The 21,101-nt window shown below is 34.3% G+C and overlaps 1 pseudogene; it reads left to right on the top strand.

The window, feature by feature from the left end:
* Window positions 1–11,187: 11,187 nt before the first annotated feature.
* LOC148603137 (uncharacterized) lies at window positions 11,188–16,700 on the top strand (annotated as a pseudogene).
* The last annotated feature ends 4,401 nt before the right edge of the window (window positions 16,701–21,101 follow it).

The raw sequence follows: 21,101 nt of genomic DNA, 5'->3' as shown, positions 1-21,101 counted from the left end.
CTCTCGTTGTATATCAAGAGGGTGCTTATCTTAGTTTTGTTGTTTAAAAGAGGATGTTTATTCTCTCGTTGTTTATGGAGAAGGTGTTTATCTTAATCTCGTTTATGTTTAGGACGTTTATCCTACCCTTGATGGTCAAGAAGAGGATGTTTATCCTTTTGTTGTTCAATGTTAAGTGTGTTTATCTTGCTTCACGTTGTGTAAAGAGAAAATGTTTGTCCTCTAGTTGTTCAATGTTAAGGGTATCTATCCTTTTCTTGTGGTTCAGGACAGGATGTTAATCCTACTCTCGTTGTTTAAAAAGAGGATGTTTATCGTTATCTTGTTTCTATGGTTAAGGATGTTTATCCTGCTATCGTTGTTTGAGGAGGGTTGTTCATCTTACTCTCGTTGTTCAATATTAAAAAGAGTTTATTCTACTTTGTTGTACAAGAAGAGGGTGTTAATCTATTCTCGTTATTCAAGGTAAGAATTTTAACCTCGTTTTTTGTTTAATGTTAAGGGTGTTTATCTGCTCTCGTTGTTTAAAGAGAGAGTTTTTTCTCTCGTTGCTTAAGGAGGGGATATTTGTCCTACTGTCGTTGGTTAAGGAGAGGGTGTTTATTCTACTCTCCTTGTTTAATGTTCAGGATGTTTATCTTAGTCTGCTTGTTTAGTAAGAGGATGTTTATCCTGGAGTTCTATTTGTTGTTTGATGTCGAGGGTGTTTATTCTACATGTTCCACTCTCGTTGTTTAATGTCGAGGATGTTTATTCTACATGTTATACTGTCGTTGTTTAATGTCGAGGATGTTTATTCTACATGTTCTACTCTCGTTGTTTAATGTCGAGGATGTTTATTCTACATGTTCTACTCTCGTTGTTTAATGTTGAGGATGTTTATTCTACATGTTCTACTCTCGTTGTTTAATGTCGAGGATGTTTATTCTACATGTTATGCTGTCGTTGTTTAATGTCGAGGATGTTTATTCTACATGTTCCACTCTCGTTGTTTAATGTCGAGGATGTTTATTCTACATGTTCTACTCTCGTTGTTTAATGTCGAGGATGTTTATTCTACATGTTATACTGTCGTTGTTTAATGTCGAGGATGTTTATTCTACATGTTCTACTCTCGTTGTTTAATGTCGAGGATGTTTATTCTACATGTTCCACTCTCGTTGTTTAATGTCGAGGATGTTTATTCTACATGTTCTACTCTCGTTGTTTAATGTTGAGGGTGTTTATCCTACCCTTGTTTGTTAAGAAGACGGTGTTTATACCATATATTCTTTGCCTACTAGGCTCATGATGTTTATGATATTTGACTACTGCTTCAATTTGAATCTATACAAATTACGGAATCAGATGAGCGAGAAGGTCATTTGTGCTTATATGAGCATTGTCCTTATATAATCATCTACATTGTTTACACAACTCTATCATCGTTTTACTTATTCATCTTGGATTGATGACATGTATGTATCAGAAATTGCCCTCTTTATATAACTTTAAGGTAAAGTGTTGTGTCTGACACCTTTAGACCTAACTATTCCTACAAATGGTTTCATACAAATACCATTTACGTAAAAACAAAAAGTAGTCAAAATAAAAGTAAAAAACATATTATAAATATATATCCAAATTATTCTATGGGAATGACGAAAGTAAAATTTGTTTTAAATCTTTTTCGATATTTAAAATGCAAGCATTATCTTGAAAACTTCGATTTAATACGATCTTAATCAACAGAATCAATTATGACGCATACTTAGCACTGCACAACTGGTTACTTTGATATAAATTCCAGATGTTTGTAAAAAAAAATAAAATAAAAATATAAATAAAAAAAAAATAAATAAAAATAAAAAAAAATATATCACTTTAAATTTAACGTACTCACAAATAATTAAAGGGGGGACGCTCTCGGATCACGTGTGGTCTGGGAGTATGCCTGAGCGTCAACACAGCAGTCCAGTCGCATACTTTGACCGAGTTCTTCGGTCAGGTATCCCTAAGGTTAGGTTCCGTAGATTTAACGGTCTACTTACAGCATTTAACAATAGAGTTCCAGTAAAGGGCGGTCGTGTGAGATCCGCAAGGATAGTCAAGACGAAACAAAAAACTAAAAAAAAAACCAGTCATTATTTTTCATCAAGTAAATTTCTTTTTCAATTAAATTGAAGCTCTTAACGTAAAATTTGAGGTTTTCTTGGACATTTTGGAGTAATCTTGGGAATTTCTGGGTACACTTTGACCCGACACAGCTGTGCGTTTTAAACAGTTAAACGACAATTCCAGACAGTGACCTGAGGGGGAAATGTGATATGCTGTCGAGACGCTCATGAAAGACCGCAGAATATTTAATCATACGTAAATTAAAATTGTCGATATTATCTGCACTCACAGTGATGCCGGATATTCAATGTTTTAAATGTACATTACTAATTCAAAAACTACTTTCTGCTTTATTTACAAATTTAATATGACTTACTGTGAAAGTATTATTCAAGAATTCACGAACTTGTGTTAAATCCCTAATCCACGAAAATTGGTACCACGAATTAAAGTATTTTCATAGTATTCTACATATCACAATCTTGACATACAACTTGTGCATTAAATTTTAAACGATTCGATGTAGGTTAATGCCGATTTCTAGAATAACAATATACAATGACGGATCAAGAATTTCAGGTTAGGGAGTAAAGAGAGTTAAAGTCGATGCCAGACAAGACGGTTTAAGGGGCTAGAAATGAAATCAAGATTTCATTTAAAAAACAAATGCGCAACATTTCTGGGTCACAGTTACCAATGATAACATGTCGCAGATTTGTTTGTTTGTTTGTTTGTTTCGTTTGCCGATCATAAATGTCATTCAAAGACATAAAAGTGTACATTACATTATAACTGTAGATTTTAATTTCAAAATTGACATTATATAAATAACAAATAGCTAAGACGGTGATAGAGCAGTTTGTAACCACGAGAAAATCGTTGACACTCCGAGGCGTAGACTAGGGTTACAATGCATTTTCAAGGAGAAACTAACCCTTTATCACCCTCTAAACTATACAATGTAGAAGACCGGACGGAAGAGTAACATTGCGGGTTTTCAACGTGTCCGTTAAATATCAAATTATTTTGAAAAATAAATGGTATTTTGATATGCTTTCTAACATTGCATACAACAATTAAGTAGCTGTATTTGTAAGAATCATGCAAATTCTGAAAAATGTGATACACCCCCAAAAGCCTACATATTTTATTTTATTTTTGTAATTACATGTAAGTTGTTTTATGGGTCTATATTATGAAATGTGTAATTATTCATTCCAATTTGTCTGCTCTTAGGAGATTATCAACATTGAAAATCCAATAGATTTTATTGTATTTGAGTGTCATTAACTCATTTACAGAGTTACGTCCCTTAATTTTGAAATCTACAGTGCATTCTATGATTTTTATATCCCAAGAACATGAATTATATGAAAAACCGAATGTTAATTTCTGTTTACAATGGCAATTAAAACAAAATATCAAAAATAAAATATGTAGGCTTTTCAGCCACGAATCACATTTTGCATGATTCTTAGCTGGAGTGCTACTTAAAAATCAAAACTGTATATTGAGAAATACACATATATTTACATACAGTAAACTTGGTATCTTTTGTTGACCATTATGTAATGTTTTATTTCAGTACTTATTGTCTTAAATGGAAAGATCACCTTTGTCCAAGTCAGTCTTTTATGAAAAATTTTACCCATGTATACAAAATTATATAACTTTTACTGCAAATTGCGCTTTTGTAAAATGCACAAGGCTATGCAAAATTCAAAACATAAAAATCTTTGAAATATATGTGGACAACCAATTTGCACTGAACTCTTCTATCTGAAGGAAGATCATCAGCAGACTTAATTAATTTTTACCAATAGCTTCCGATTAGCTCACTAAGTCGGTTTGGTACTGATACATGTGTTGCAAATTAATACGTAAAAAATAATGTTCCTTAAATATTTTTACGTCCTGTTTTTTTTTCTAATCACCAAAACGCAGTCTTTTCAAGCTTACGATTGCACAAATGATAAAAGAGAAATATCCAAAACGTTTTTTTAACCGACAACCTGAACAATCTTTGGGAGTAGGCATTAAATTTTCTTCAGACATACTAGTCTTCTAGCCGCAAATCCAGTTGTTCGTCAATGTTGTTTGACATTTTGTCTTACACTTTGTACATCAATCTCTTATTCTGTACGTATTGGGTTGAAATTATAAAAAAAATGGGTTGAAATAATAAAAAAAAATCACAAAAAAGAAGTTATTCACGAAGACTATAACAGCTCTTATGAAATTTTACTACAGAAATCTAGTCTACCAACATTAAAAATAAGGAGATTACGAACAATGGCTACACAAGTTTTTAAAATACTATCCAAACAGTCTCCTTTATTCTTACATGATATAATTAAATTCAAAATTACTTCTTATTCTTTTAGAAAGGAAAATACAGTAGAAATACCACAGGTAAAAGCAACACAATTTGGGTTACATTCATTCAGATATGGAGGAGCCACATTATTGAACGAGCTGCCTGATAAAATGCGGAAAGAAACCAGCCTTGTACAATTCATGCGTTTAATTAATATATGAATGGGCAGCTTATGCTGAAGTGGCTTTTGCAGATCTTGCTAATTTTGCTCAATCATCTGTATTAATATAGCTTGTGTAATTGCAATGTTTTACAACACTTTACAACTATTTATACTCAGTTTGGAATACTGAACTTTTCTACTACAGTAAGCTTTTTTATTATTTCAATAATATGACTCTGAAGTGAAAAAAAACCGTGGATGAATCAATGTTGAAATCATTGACACGACTTCAACGTCGACACATCCCCGTTGATTCCATCGACGGGAAACAACGTAGACATTTCGTCGAAACATCAACATGGAAATTATCCACGTGGATACTACGTGGAATTGACGTTGATCCACGTCGCCACCAAATATCCACAATATTTCTACGTTGATTCAACGTGGAGTGCCTGCTGGGGGTATCGTTACTTAGATTTTTGTCAAATTGACTTTCAGTATTTTCAGACAACAGGCATCATGGCGGCGCTTATTGCTTCTCATGTAGTTCATTATTAGGCCAACTAAATTCAATAGTTAAATTTGTACCAAGTGGTCGGCGGGTGACGTGGGAGAAATACTTATTATAAATAAATTATTTATTTTCTTTTTTTGGTCCTGTGTCTTGAATTACAAGATGAAGATGGAATTGTCATTTTAAACCATAAAACACTTCTTCCTTACCTATCGATATTAACCATGTGTTTTATGGTCGCATTCTGTCGTCTTTCAGACAACAACGCGAAAAAAGGTAAATATAATTTAGTTACAAAGAAGTGTAGTTAACACTTTAAAACACGGACCGCACCGGATACAGCCACGATAAAAATCCGGAGATCATAATCTTGAAAAAATAAAAAAAAGGGGGGGAGGAGTATGTCTGAATGTCGGGCAGATGAAAATCTATCAATTAATTTTAATTTATCTTATGAAGACTTAATAATTGATGAGTACAATTAAACATTTGTTGACTTTTTATGATGGGAACAATAATTCTATTACACCTCGGTACTAACTATAGTACCCATTGCACTGCTGAAAGTAATAGTAATACAATGGAATATAAAGGACTAAAAAGCACCCTTTTGACCTCATAATATGTGTATTTTTTAAATGTAACCATTCAACAAGTATATAATGCCGAATATAAGCAAATTTGCAACACAGCTATGGTCCATATTAAAACCGAAGAATACCACAAAACAATATAGGGAAGTCATGAATTATATAAAATATACGTTTTCCTTGAGATGCGATATTTACATTTGAATGGAAATTACAAACAAAAAATCAAAGTACATGTATACGCCCGGATTCGCTTGACCGAACATTGCAGACATGCATGACAATAACACCATAGGATAATGCAGCGCGTGGCCAGTGCTATACTAATATTTATTCATAATACAAACATTATCTTGAACAATTCGATTTATTGCAATCTAAATCAGCATATATCAAAGACAGTCATCACGCATACTTAGCATCGCATAATTGGTCACGTAGATATAAATTCCAAGTGTTTGTAAAAAAATATGTCACTCATAGGTTAGCGTACGCCCGAGTTCTTCGGTCAAGCATTCCGGAGGTTGCGCTCCACCATCGCCATTCGTTGATTTCCCGGTCTAAGTACTAACAGCACTTAACAATAGAATCCGTGTAAGGGACGGTTGTGCAAGATCCACAAGGATATCAAGACTGTAAGAACCGGGACCTCGTGAGAGTGTATTGCTAGTAGCTAATACCTGGAACGTAGTCCCGGGAACCAGGATATAAGTAACCCCAATCATAAACAAGTATTATCTTTATAAAAGATAGCCGATGGAGTAAAATTTTGTTCTTTTTACCTATAATTTTCTACATTTCAATAAAGGAATAACACAGTCATGACAAGCAATTTCAATTATCGATATGCGTTTTCTTTTAAGCGCGTCTTTAAGGTCAAAGGGTAAAAAGCAAAACTATACCGACTGCGTCGAAAAAAAAAACATCAGAAAAAATGAACGGAACATATTATATTTCATGAAATAAATTCATTTAAGGACAATTAGAAGCTCTAAATGTATATTTTGAGGTTTTCGTAGTTTTCGGGTCCTCAGGGGTTTTTCTATGGTCCACACATGAAGGCTTAGTTTACTTAAGAAATACGTCACAAAAACTACATTTTATCATTGTTTTACCATGGGCTGGCCATTAAAAAAATAGGACAAAACACAACAAGCAAAATCTACCTTGAAAGAGTACTCGCTTTTTTTCGTAGGCTTGTTCAGAATTAAAAAGCTACTGATAAGCACACCTTGTCTACTCAAACAAGAATATCAATGAAAACAAGATTTTGTGAAAATATATCAAAATGTTAAAATTAAACAAGGTATTCGTGCAAATGCCAAGACAAAGAGCAATGACCTCCACATTCATGTAATAATGGTTTACCGAACTTGTCACAACCTTCTGTATGTACCCGTTATGGTACATTTCCCTCATTGTTTCAATCACGGAACGAAATTTATTAAAACTTTCATAGAACATATCCTAAATACAGAGGTGTGCTGTTAAACAGATTGGAGGTAACTGTTTTCTATTACGTTTGTAAATCTCGTCATGTGACTCCGTGGTTTCACGAGAATGGGCCCTAGTCATCCATATGCATTCAAATGCATGGAGATTTGTTATTTTCAGAGCGTTGGGTTTAGTATTTAAAGGCAAAGCATATTTTCGTGTAAAATGCCAATAAATGAAAAAAATATTTCCACACGTTAAAAATGTGAAGAAAAAGCATTCATAAACTAGAAGATTTTGCATTGTGATACAGCATTTTGAGATCCCGGGAGAAAATATTAAAAAGCAGACCGGTCTTAGGATTTCAGTACGTTCTACATCAGAAATTCCGGTAGAGAAAATGAAACTAGAACGAGAATTACAGACACTAATGTAAAATGCATGTACTTTGCCTTTTACGAATATAGAATACCCTTGTATTATTCACTGCTCCTCCTGCACTTCTTCATGGAATATAATGCTGTTTTCGCAGAATCTTTATTAAATATTGCTCATATGTTGTGCACCTCTATTTTAGATTTTTATCTTAATTAATATGGAAGTCAGACAAAGCAAAATATGGACTTTGACATTTATGAATATACGTATAAGGTATTTATTGCCTTTCTTGAAAACCCTACAATGTCACTGTATGGAATTAAATGAAAATTTCTTAAATATTTATTGAAGTTGAAGATTATTGTGCACTTCTATCTTAGCCATACTTACATTGAGATGGGTGTTCAATTCTTTTCTGCAACACCTACAACTCCTATTAATTGAATTTAGTGTTACATTTACAAACTCTTTATTTCATATTTTAATTCTACACCTATTACTTTAGATTTTGATTGAAATCATTTTGGTGTTCAAAAGAAGCATGTTTTTAAACGGGGATTTGAGGTATCAATTAAGTGAGGATTGCTTATAGTTTCTCTCTTCGTTGTTGTTTCTATCGTCACGTTGAACGTTATAAAACACATACTTTTTCTTTGTAATGTTTTCTACATAAAACATTTTTTTTTATTAAAGTTTTGTGTTGCATCTTTCCTTGACTAGTTAATACGTATATAAAACCACGGTGTTGTTTAGAATTTGACAATTGGAGCTGATATGTCACTGATTTCAGAATATTTCGTTTAGATAACTCAATAATATCCCCTATACAAGTCTTGTCCTTGAAAGTCACAAATGATCTTATGGTTATACAGATGTTTACTTCTGATAAAAGTCAGGGTATTAATTTGTTGACCATAGCTAAGAAACCAACAAAAGCATATTCACACCCCACTTTTTATCAAATACCAATCGCCGTCTTTATTAAAAAAATAAAATCTTTTACATAACAACCTTCACTATATGTGATAAATATAATGATTTAAACCATGTTCTTGTAATGGTATGTCGCATTAAGTTTTTTGTTATATTCAATTCAAGGAAATCCTATTTATTCATTTTTTCGTTTAGGGCTAACAAAACAAAAGGTATTTCCGAACTGATAAACTCCAGGCAATAGTCTAAAGAAATAGTTAAGAATTGTGAGGAATTTTTAATCCACGACATATTTGTCCAGTGTGGTGGACGTGTTTTTCAACAAACGGTCGGCATTCCAATGGGAACAAATTGTGCTCCTCTACTTGCTGACCTATTCCTTCACTCTTATGAGGCTGACTTTATAGCTGATCTGATCAGAAAGAAACAATATCGTTTGGCTAGATCTTTCAATCTCAGTTTCCGCTATATAGATGACGTATTTTCTTTAAACAATCCTAATTTCGGGGATTTGATACATCGCATCTACCCAAAAGAACTTGAGATATAGGATACTACAGGCACTGTGAAGTCAGCCTCATATCTTGACCTACACTTAGAAATCGATGGCAAAGGAAAACTATTGACCAAACTTTACGACAAACGTGATGACTTTTCATTCAGAATTGTCAACTTTTCTGTCATCTGTGGCAACATCCCTTCGGCACCTGCGTATGGAGTGTTCATATCACAACTCATACGTTATGCCAGAGCTTGCCGAAACTACGCAGACTTTTTATATCGCGCTAGAATTCTAACAAGTAGGCTTCTGGAACAGGGTTATGTTGCTACAAGATTGAAGTCATCACTACAGAAGTTTTATGGTCGTCATCATGAACTCGTGGATCGTTATGGTGTATCCATCTGCACCATGAAAACTGATTTATTCAACGGGTCATAGTTTTCCTTTCCTCGTTTGTCTACCCCGGACTTGACTTTTTATGAGCAACTCGGCGGGTGTTTCTAGAAAAGCAGAGGACGCTTACCCTACCGGTGCATCTGGTCCATGCTCCCAGCTTTTAGTGGAGTCCGAGTTGCTCATTTGCTTCTGTTACTTTGTATGTATGATTTTAGTTACTTTATGTTCATTGTGTATGTCTGTTTTCCATGTCTGGTCTTTTTTCCTGGATTACATTCTTTTGATTAACGCTATAACCTTGGTTCCCTTGCTTACTCTTTTTAAAAAAAAAAAATTCCATGTAACAAATGGCAATATCAAGTCAAAAACATGAAAGATAAAATCAACCAAATTAGTCCTGTTCTGTTACAAGCAGGTTTATAGTACGTGAAATCCTCTCTTCCTGTGCGCTAATATATAAAAATCGGTAGTCAAAATAGTACAGAAGGTATACTGATGATAGTATGAAAATCAATCGTCTAAAATCCTTTTGTCAGAAACATAATATTTCGCAATAAAATATAGACATCGGAAATTAAAGTTTTCAAGGCACCATATGAGACGTATATTTTTAAAATCTTGGTCCAAACACCTGTCCCTCAGGCGACGATGGCGCAAGAAGAAATCTGATCAGTGACCAATAACTCTGGCATACCTTAACCACTGAGAAGTGTAAAACAATGTGCTTGGGAAGCTGGTATATTTCTGCAAATTGATATGTGAGATTAAAGGGTTTAGAATTGTTAATCTTTTTTTCTTCCATAAATTTATGAAGAAACTCCTTTTCATATGAATAAAGAAACAGATCGGCTAGTAGGGGGAAAAACTAGTGCCCATTGGAAAGCCGATGACTTGCTGTAAACGATTTCGCCCAACATAGACAAACATGCCATTAAAATGTCTTTTAGACAGGTTTTCAATTTACCGTGCGGTATGGTAGTATACAATGTAATACAGCAAATGAGTGAGATTTATGGTTATCAATAAGATCTCTAGAGTTTTGATAACTTACATATAATAAATACCACTGCACGAGTAAATAGTTTCACAGTATTTTCAATGTCTCTCCTTCATTGTGGAAAATTCATGATAACCCGTACAGGCAACTCTTTTGTTGATCAAGTGGCTAATCACCCGTACAGGCAACTCTTTTGTTGAACAATTGATAATCACCCGTACAGGCAACTCTTTTGTTGAACAAGTTGATAATCATACCATGTACCTTTGATTGTATCGATTTTTATGTAAGTTTGGTGTTTCCAGAAAAGCAGAGGACGCTTACCCTACCGGTGCACCTGATCCATGCTCCCAGTTTTTAGTGGAGTCCAAGTAGCTCATTTGCTTTTGTTACTTTGTATGTATGATGTTAGTGACTCTATGTTCTTTGTTTGTATTTCTGTTTTCTATTTTTGGTCTTTGTCCCTGGATTACATTCTTTTGATTACCTCTGTAACCTTGGTTCCCTTGATTACTCTTTGAAATCTCTTACTTTCTAAGGTAAGTTCCTAGACTTGACGGAATATTCAACGAGGCCATGAAAAAGTTGTGGTTAGCAGGAATTTCATCCTTTGTATGTAGGAGTACCCAAATTTTCGTTGATTCCTTATTCTATTGTATGATTTACGTTGTGTTGACACCACTGGTAATTGGATAAAACCATTCGTCCAAATAACCGCAGCAGCATTATATGCAAATGAAGACCTTACAAAAAAATTCAAAGCAAATATTTCACTGCTTTCAACCAACCTAGCAGTTAGTCAAGGTCTTTTTTGTTCTTTCTCTCTTTTTATCTACGCTCTTGAATAATTGTTCTGTATTCAAATGGCAGTTTATGAAGAGGGATCTGAGAGTAACAACATGGGTATGAATATAACGGTACTAGATCGTCCCCAAACGTTTCTGATAAAAAGAAAAAAGACGATTTGACACAGTAGTGACAGTTTAAGATATTTTTTACTCGTTTTACACGTAAAAGTATTAAGGTTTGGTTTAAATTACGTTTTAATCAAATCATTTGTTTTAGAAATGTACTTTTGGTTATGCTCTGCGTTTCAATGTCAATTATATCACTAAGAATCGTCGGCTTACACCTGTTTGTCAAATAAGACAGCATGATGTAGTATGTTAACATTTAAATAGGTTTGTTGCCATCGAACAGTGATAATTTTCTAATTGGTACTAATGATGTTTGCGTCCATATCGACTTTACGGGACGCAGAAATCATAATCTAATGATTATGTTTATTTTTCTAAGGCTCGTCGTGAAATTGCGAGAAAATATTGTCATGTTTTTAGCAAAAACTATATTAGTCATACAAAATATTAATAGAAAGAATATTTTGTTAAATGAACGTCATTAGTAATAAGTTAATATATGTTTAAAGTATCATTCCACATAAAATCTGGACATTGCTTACGATAAGGTGATTCATGGTGTAGAAAAACCCACAGAAACAAACGATGCTTTTTTGGTCCACATATGCTTTATTTCTATGTGACAGTAGTCCTTTCAGTATTTAGATCTGTACTTTTGAGAAAACTACACTTTAACGCCCCACTCAAATCAACCAAATCAAACCAAATCAAGAAAGATAACTTTTGCTAAGTGCTAATTTCATGTGCCAAACCTACCGGTGCACCTGGTCCACGCTAGCAGTTTTTAGTGGAGTCTGAGTTGATCATTTGCTTTTGTTACCTTGTATGTATTATTTTAGTTACTTTATAATCTTTGTTGTGTATGTCTGTTTTCCATGTCTGGATTAAATTCTTTTGATTACCGCTAGAATCTTGGTTCCCTTGCTTACTCTTTACATAAATGCGAAACTCCCTTGTGATACACAAAACGCTATTTATATCGAATTGGTTTCATGATTTATAATTGTTTGCATGTAATCTGAATATGTTAGTAATATTGACAAAATGAAGGTATTTTGTATATGATATTGCACCATTTTAAAGAATGCGTTTGACTCTCACATGTACAATCTATATCAATTTTATCTCAAAAGCGTCACTTAAATGAAAAACTAAGAATTGTTATGAGGTCTACAACTGTTTCTGAACAGAAAATAAAAGTAGATTTTGACATGCATGAATCACTTCCTGTCTATTTTTATAAAGACTTCTACTTAAATGTATAATTTTGGTCTAACCAGCAATAACGGATTTGAATTTTTATAAGGACATGTCAAATAAGATAATTGCAAACTGATCAAGTTTTAACTTTGTTCCTTTTTCGATAGATTTGCTTTCCAGTTTCCTTGATATGACCATGTGGGGAAAACACCAACTTCAAAATTCAAATAAGGATATTAATTTAACATATAAATATTTATAGTTTCCATGAGTTGATATCATTGCATGACCTGGAATCACCTGGGATCCCGTTCGATTCTTCACAGTTAAATTGTACATATTCTTAAAAAAAAAAGAAAAAGAAAGAAAGACCAAAATAGAACAAAACTATCTAAATAATTGAAATCAATGACCTGCTGGAAAAAATTATATTCTTTATTTCCATCGAGTCCATCTTGAAATATTTTCAAAAGAGAATAAACAGGTTATTTTGTGAACATAGATAAACTGTTAAAGAAGATCAAAATTGAAAAATATATGAATAATGTCAATTTTAAATTTGTATAGTTTCTTTTGCATGTTTTGTTTACATAGTATTGTATTGTATATCGTTTTATTTTCAAATCGACCGTGATTATAGCGATGAAGTAAAGAACACTCAAATACATTTATTTTACCCCGAATACGGTTTCTGCCTGGGATAATTTTTCTGATTTAATTTTTTTTTCTGAATGAAAATGAAACGGCTGTCGGACGAACGAAGTGTCACAGAACAGTTCTATACCTAACATTGTTGATAGTTCTAACAGATCTGACTCTCGTATAACAGATTATGCATGCAGAGGTGACTCTACGAGAATAGTTTTAGAACCGGCCTTGATAGAATTGTCAGGCTTCCATCTCTGACTCGAGTCTTTCAATTTCATATTCCATTATATATAATATGTATCATTTATACAACGGAATTTTAAACACATTTATTGACTAACGTTCGAATATTAGCCTAAATATGATCAAAACGGCAAATACAATAAAAAACACAAACAAACAAACAAACAAAAACAAAAGTGGACCAAAACAGGATTTAGCCGTCCAATACGTCGTATTGGCCCGGTTCGCCAGTCAAATATTAGCCGTCTCGAATCCTTTCGAGTTATATGTTGTTATCGGTGGATTAACCCCGAAACATCCCCCAAGCGGTCATCTGAGGCACGAGTACCACATGGAAGTCGGTGATGGAGGAAGCAAAATTAAAAGAAGACCAAATAGGGTACTAATATATTCAGAAGATGTACACGATGCTTAGTAGAAGATATTTTTTATTATGATGACCTTGCTAGGATAAAAAGCAAGTTATTCGAGTGACAGCTAATAACAGAGACACGGAAACCAAAAGTGACATAAAATTTGAAGAAATTGAAGAAATCTTCTAGCTAATCTTACTACTGATTTACATCAACAATCAAATGCTAACACGCATCACCCTGAACAGCAAGATATCAACAACAATCACGCCGATAATTCCTCAGTATCAGAGTCAGATTCAGATAAAGAAAAAATTGCTGACAGAAAAAGATTCGATGCGATGACAACTGATGACACGGACGACTTTCTCAAAGAAAACAAAACAAGATTACCAATTGAAAACCAAAAATGATATCAACATAATATTAGACTTTTTGGAAAACATTAATGAAAGACGAGACCTGTAGATATTCCAGCAAAAGAACTCGACAATCATGGCTCGATTTTGTCGTGAGGATGAGCCTGATTCAGTCAGTAGTATGTTTAACAGTCTCGAAAGACATCTCCTATTTTTTTCTAATTGAAATGATTAATTGCACAAAATCACATCCAAACTTTCATTTTATTAAATGGCAGTGACTCCCCGCACAAGTACAAGAACTCAAATTGGTTGACAGATTGCTTTAATATTGCGTGTGCTGTATTGTTTATGTGAATATGCATACTAAAGTGCATTCAGTCTTACGAGAAGGGTCTTTAAAGCTAAAAGGAAGTCTTTATAGAAAACGGGAACAGAAGGCAGACTCAGTAGAGCAAAGACGATTACGGAAGAAGAAATTTCAATTCTTAGAGACAAAGGAATTATTGGGACCCGAAAGTACTAATTTTATTATTTAAAAACAAAACAGTGTCACTTTTGTTATTTGTATATTTTTTATACTTTCAAAGTTCTTTTAAAGGAATTTTATTCTATTGACTCATACATGTTCAAGACTTAAAGCACCTTTTAAAAGAAAATCAGAGAATAAATAGCATAATTTAAAGTGAGTTTGTTAATTGAAAAAAAAATGGATGCAGTCAGAATAATACTAATAAGGGAATAATTTATGTTAAAATAATATGTCTTAAATTAAAAGTTTGTTTATTTACAGTACTTTTGTTACTTTAAAAAATTGCGACCTCTCTAATTTCTTATTGTTATTATTTTGTCTTTACAGAAAATGCAATTGCGTTGATGAATGCAGTATTTCGTAATAATGGATTAAGAGGACGTCAAGACCATACAAAAGTGATGTGGGGAGATATCAAAGTGAAGAAAACTTCGGAAGGGAAGGAATATTTAGAATTCAATAGAATGTAATGGTAATTATTTTTAAGCCCTGTGCAGGTCCGGGTGTTAAAAGAATAGGCCTGCAGCAGCGCTAAGCTTGTCGTAAAAGGCGACTAAATAGTGCTCATAAACCTAGCCGGGGGCTAGGGCGCTCTGCCCACAGAGCAACTGGGGTGTGTGCCCCAGGTGGTGGAATGGGGTACCCCTGTCGTGTTACATGCTGGGGTTGTCAGGCTATAATACGGAAAACCTGACCGCAAACCATAGTGGTGCACCGTGTTTGGAAAGATACCACGTTCCTCGCATGTTAAAGAACCCTGCTGTGGTATTCGATAGGAGTAGGAACCTTTGTGCTCCGCCACAGGAGGCTAAATTGCCCTACCTTACCCATCCCCCCTTTTTCCAGTGGCAATCAAAATTTGTCGACCCTATTATCCTTGTGACCCATCCTTTTTTTTTTCTTCATTTCATGTTCATTTTACCATCCATTTCATGTTCATGGTCTGAATATAGCTGAAATATTGCTGCTCGGACGTTAAACCCCAACAAACAAACAAACAAATTATTTTTAAAGTCTCACAATACAAGGGAACAATATTAAACAATCATGCCAATTACATTTATCTTTAGATCTTAAACAGAGGGATATAGAATAATTGTACATAAGACAATATCGCAAACAATACATACAATGTCTATCTGTCCATTCATCATCTGAAATAACTCTAACTTAATTGCACAGGTTCTATTTTTTGCGGATGAGTGAGAGTCTGTCTGTCACCTGACCAGTTTCACATGATACATTGAAACTTTGCACAGTTGTTGAGTACAATTGTACTACTATAAAACAGAAGTCAAGTTTAAACTTTCAGCATAGCCATATAAGTATGTAAGAAATATAAACACATATAGGTATTTAAGTAAGGAGTACAAAAACCAGATGTGGCACCAAAATTTCAAACTATCGAGAAACCCAAACGTGCTTGCCGAGGGAGGAGACAATTGTCCAATTTTTACTTGTAAAGATATAAATATATGCATACGTCATAGACCGGCTAATACACTTGCGGATGAATCCAAATTTTACTGAAGACCACTTCCCATACCAACTGGTGAAATATGATATTCACAACAAACTGTTGGTAGGGATAAGCTTGGCAAAATGATTAAATCTATGGAAGAGAAGTGTAAATTAGAAAGTCGTGAAGTAAATCATTCTAGAAGAAAAACTTTCGCAACTACAGACTCTGCGACCTGTCACTGAAGTTGCTCAGCTTGGGATTGGAATAACATCAGCACATTAAGTCATTATTCTGTTCGCTTTCGCTGAAGCAACAAAATGAGGCTTCAACACATGATATCTGGTATGATGTCTGCTGCTACCGATAAAATAGAAAAAGATTCTTTCAATGCTGTCGAACAAGAAAATTCGATGCAGTTAGTCAGTATCACAAATAATGCATGTTCAACAACTAGCAATACCAACATGCATATGCACACTTAGAAAAAACACGATAATCCACTGCCATTATTTTGTTGTGCTACTGTGACAGGAGGTGTAATAAACGTCAACGTGTGTTCAGGCGAGAGAATATGTAGACCATTAATTGTAACTCTTCTCAGGAATAATCTGGAACCATTACAGTTAAAACTGGCTAATTTGAATAGATTATTTTCTAGTTAAATTGTTCATGACATTTGATTTATTGAAGAAGTTTGATAAAAGTTAATTTTATCTGTTTATAGAACAAGTTAGAAATTAAATTCATGATCATTTTGTACATGTTTCTTTAATGCACTTTGAGAGATAATATGGTACAGCACTCTCGTCATTATCATCTTTTTGTTGTATTAAGAATGGAAGTGATACCTATTACGTTTGAATTGTTTTTTCTTATGGTTTCTTATTGACATTCTTTTTGAATTTAGACAGACTGTTACTACGACTTAATTGACCTTAAATATATGTTAAAACTTACAGTCAGTCCAGGTATCAGGAAATTGAGCATTTCAACAAAATACACAAAATATGATAAAAACTGCCGATATGTCATATTGGCCTAGACCAATATGATATATTGGCCTAGTTAGTCAATAAACGTATAATTGCGTAAGGTTTTCCATACTGGCTGAGTCATTGATCATCACCTAGCCATATTGGACTGAGGCTATGGATGGCTCCGGACCAATAACGCAGCCAATACTGAAAACCTTATGCAATAATACTATAGTACTACAGCATGTCGAGAGATGATTTATATTTTTTTTAAATATTCTGAATAATTGTAACGTTTCTAAGTGTCTATATCACAGATAAAACAATATACCGTCAGTTAGATTACATATTAACTCGACTGACAATACATCAAACTAAGCGCCTACAAGGTTTTACTCATTTGCAAATTAACGTGACAGGTGCTGCTGGCAAAGTAGGACATGCTTACCCTGTATTTGTGGGAATGCACTTTGCCTGTGCTTTAGTTGTTTTGTGAAATGTCTTGTTTTTTTTTTCATTTTCGTTTTAACATGGTATTGTTTATTTGTGTCTACATTTGGGTATGTTGATAGTCTCTATTTCCAGTTTTCACATTTGATCATGTCTTTGAAGTTCATGATTGTTTTCCCTTTTTTCGACGTCAGTACTTGCTTGTCGGTATTAATTCATGGGAAACGAACTTCTGGTACTATCATTGATAATTATCTGCCAGTCTACGTAAAAGAATAAAAGTGGCCAGATATATTACAGTACCAGTTTAAATATCTGTACAGTCAGAAGTAAGAAACTTTCCCTTATTTTTTAAGAACAAATGGAGTCATCGAGTCAAAGGATTGCCCTGAAATATGCGATTAAAGGGTAAAGCTGCTTTTTAAGAAAGGTAGATATTATATATAAAAATTAGCCTATCAGTACAATAAATAGAAGTTAAATACTTAGTCATGTATATAAAGATGAATACCACTTTATGCCTGCAAAAATTGCAAGACCAACCACTCGCGTTATGTTTTTACTACCAGAAGCCAAACTAACAGCATGTTTCTGTTTCCCGATCTTACCTCTAACTCAATGATTTAAGCGCAAGAACCTACCACTAACAGTATGCCTTAATTTCGCCCCAACTACTAACGTTATGTATATATTACCAGAACCAATCTTATACTTTATGTATATATTGCAAAACCAGCCACTTACATTACGTTTATATTGCCAGAATCAACGACGAATGTTAAACATGTATTTTCAGAATCTGATGCTGTATGAAATTTGGACGTCACACTACGTATCTCATGTTGTTGCTCATTCTACAGTTTTTGCTCAAAAGATTATTTTACCTAAAAAGACGCTCTTTCACCAACTAAATATAGACTATTTTACGAAAACCATTTTACCAAAACAAAAAACAAAACAAAGCAAACTTATTCATTGATATTTGTTTTATTGTTCACAAGAATCAGATTTTACAAGAACTTTATACTCGTCCTTCCGTAGTTTTGAAAGTACATCGAGTGTCAGTTTAGGAATCATACAACTAGAGTATTTTCGGACAGGGAACTGAAACAATGTCTTTGCCCGTTTCGTTCTCTGTAATGGACTATCTGGCGTAACAGGACTTTCTAAGTGTTTCGATGCGGTGACTAAAACTGGTGAACTACCTCTCATATTTTCAGTTTCGAACTTTGGCGATGAAAACCTTTGAAGTTGAAGGAACTGACTATGTTTCGCTTCAAAATTCTCACTGATATCCTTTCGCTTAAATGGTATATGCTCTGGTGTCAGGGATACCATGTTGATGGTTGGGAAAAAATTTGAAGAGGGGCTCAAATGTTCAATTGATGAAATACTAGAACCAATGCTTGATGGAGTAACATTCTTCTCAGTGGACAATGAATGTTCACTTTGACTCTGATAACAATTTGTAACACTTGGTTTAGTTTTGTCATCGAACTCAGTGTCTACAGAAATAGTGGTAATGGCAGGATTCATTTTTCTTTTAAACATTCTTCTTTTGTGCAGATTATTGATGCTTTTATTTTTTCCAGGATTTGTGCCAGATTTCAATGACTCAGGTGTTTCTCTTTGTTCATGCTTTTGTGAATTCTCAACAGCACCATCACAAGACTGTATTGTTTCTAAATCAAGCCTATTGGTTCGGTTTAACTCGTTATCAGATTTGAACTTACCACTGCATATCTTCAAAATATATAAATGAAATCTTCTTGCCAGTTTATAGTTAACAATGCCATCAGTAAAGGGATTAATTGCAAAAAACACTAGCTTAAAGCAAGTTGAAAGTTTGCTATAAAATACCAAATTGTCTGCATTGTGTATAGACATTATTTTAAGGGCGGCAATCGGCTCCCATGAACATGTGAATACAAACAGAAAGTTAAAAAAGAAACGCTTTACGGATGTGAATTGCTTTCTAGGTGGAGATCGTTTCCTCGATTTTGAAGAAAGTGGAGAAGAAGCATAATACGAAAAGGCTTGTACGAAGATAATACAGCATACAACAATAGTAGGTAGAATCTCACAAATATGGTAAAACACCAACTCCATCCACAGTGAAATTATAGTATGAGAAGTCATATTTAAGTCATTGTTAATCGGAGCAGGGTTTATAACAAAGCAAGACGATGACAATGTCAGTGATACCAATAGGATACAGACCATGGACAGTATGATAGATCGTTGTGTGACCAGTCCTAACGAAACAGATGTAAATTTGTAGACTCTCAGTTTAGTTACTACCGTCAATAAGTTTAATCCGAGGATGGTTGATAACTGGAATACTTCATAGCTATCTGAAATTAGATCGAAATACAAAAGTTCAAACGCTATGATTCTAAATTCATTTACTTTAAATGAACAACATACTTATATAGTGAAATAAAATACCAGTTTCAACCATAGCGTTCGTTATTCTTTGACGTTTTTTTTTTGTATGTTGATACTGTCGAAAAAGATACGCATCAAATTTGTTACATTGATAGCTCGGTGAAATCAGATTAATGCATTAAAGACAAGTCACACTATTGTTTATGCGCATTGTATGTCGCAAACTATTATATCGTCGTCAATTTGTGACGTCGCTTTTTGCGCGAAATTCGCGATTTATCTCCCTTTGACCGACCGTAGAGGCAATATGACATCGAGATTCAAGGGCCGCTTTGGAAAATCTTCCGTAAATGTCAGGCGTCCGTCCGTATGTACGTCTGACCTATACAAACTCACGACTACAATTTCACAACGGATTCCGAGGAAAATTCTACCAAATGTTACTAATACTTAGACTTTGAAAAAAGGATAATCAGCTCTTTTCTTGGAGAATGTGAGCTAGTTTTCTTAATCCCGAAAAGATGTTTAAATGAGGAATATTAAAGATAGTCCCGTATTACTGCAAATAAAACATAATTTGCTAGTACTTTTACTGAGGTAAAGATGTAGAAAAAAGTTTCATGCGGAGTATCTTATCCAGGCGCGGATTCAGAGGGGTGACTCCGGCGAATGCTCCTCCCTTGAAATTTGAGGATTGTTTTGTTTGAAAGCATGATTGATTGTCGTCCATTTGCAAAAACGTCTATGTAGTATCAGAGTAGAAACACTGGACAAATAATATAGCCTTACAATCAGGATGTATGTTTACCGACAAGAATGGCAGAAAATTTATTTTCTTTGATTTCAGGATCAATTTTCTGTCCTGCCTTTCTTTTAGCCCCATGCAGGTCCGGGTGTTAAAAGAATAGGCCTGCAGCAGCGCTAAGTTTGTCGTAAAAGGCGACTAAATAGTGCTCAGAACCCTAGCCGGGGGCTAAGGTGCTCTGCCCACAGAGCAACTGGGATGTGTGCCCCAGGTGGTGGAATGGGGTACCCCTGGCGTGTTACATGATGGGGTTGTCAGGCTATAATACGGAAAACCTGACTGCCAACCATAGTGGTGCACCGTGTTGGGAACAATTCCACGTTCCTCGCACGTTAAAGAACCCTACTGTGGTATCCTCCCGGAGTAGGAACCATAGGGCTCCGCCACAGGAGGCTAAATTGCCCGACGCTACCCACCTCTCCCTATTTCCAGTGGCAATCAAAATT

The sequence above is a fragment of the Perna viridis genome, chromosome 11, assembly GCF_037379345.1.
Source record: "Perna viridis isolate PV_CMFRI_1.1 ecotype Kerala chromosome 11, ASM3737934v1, whole genome shotgun sequence".
Classification (NCBI taxonomy): Eukaryota; Metazoa; Mollusca; class Bivalvia; order Mytilida; family Mytilidae; genus Perna; species Perna viridis.
The sequence above is the reverse complement of the archived record's forward strand: the minus strand, read 5'-3'. Positions and strand labels throughout refer to the sequence as shown.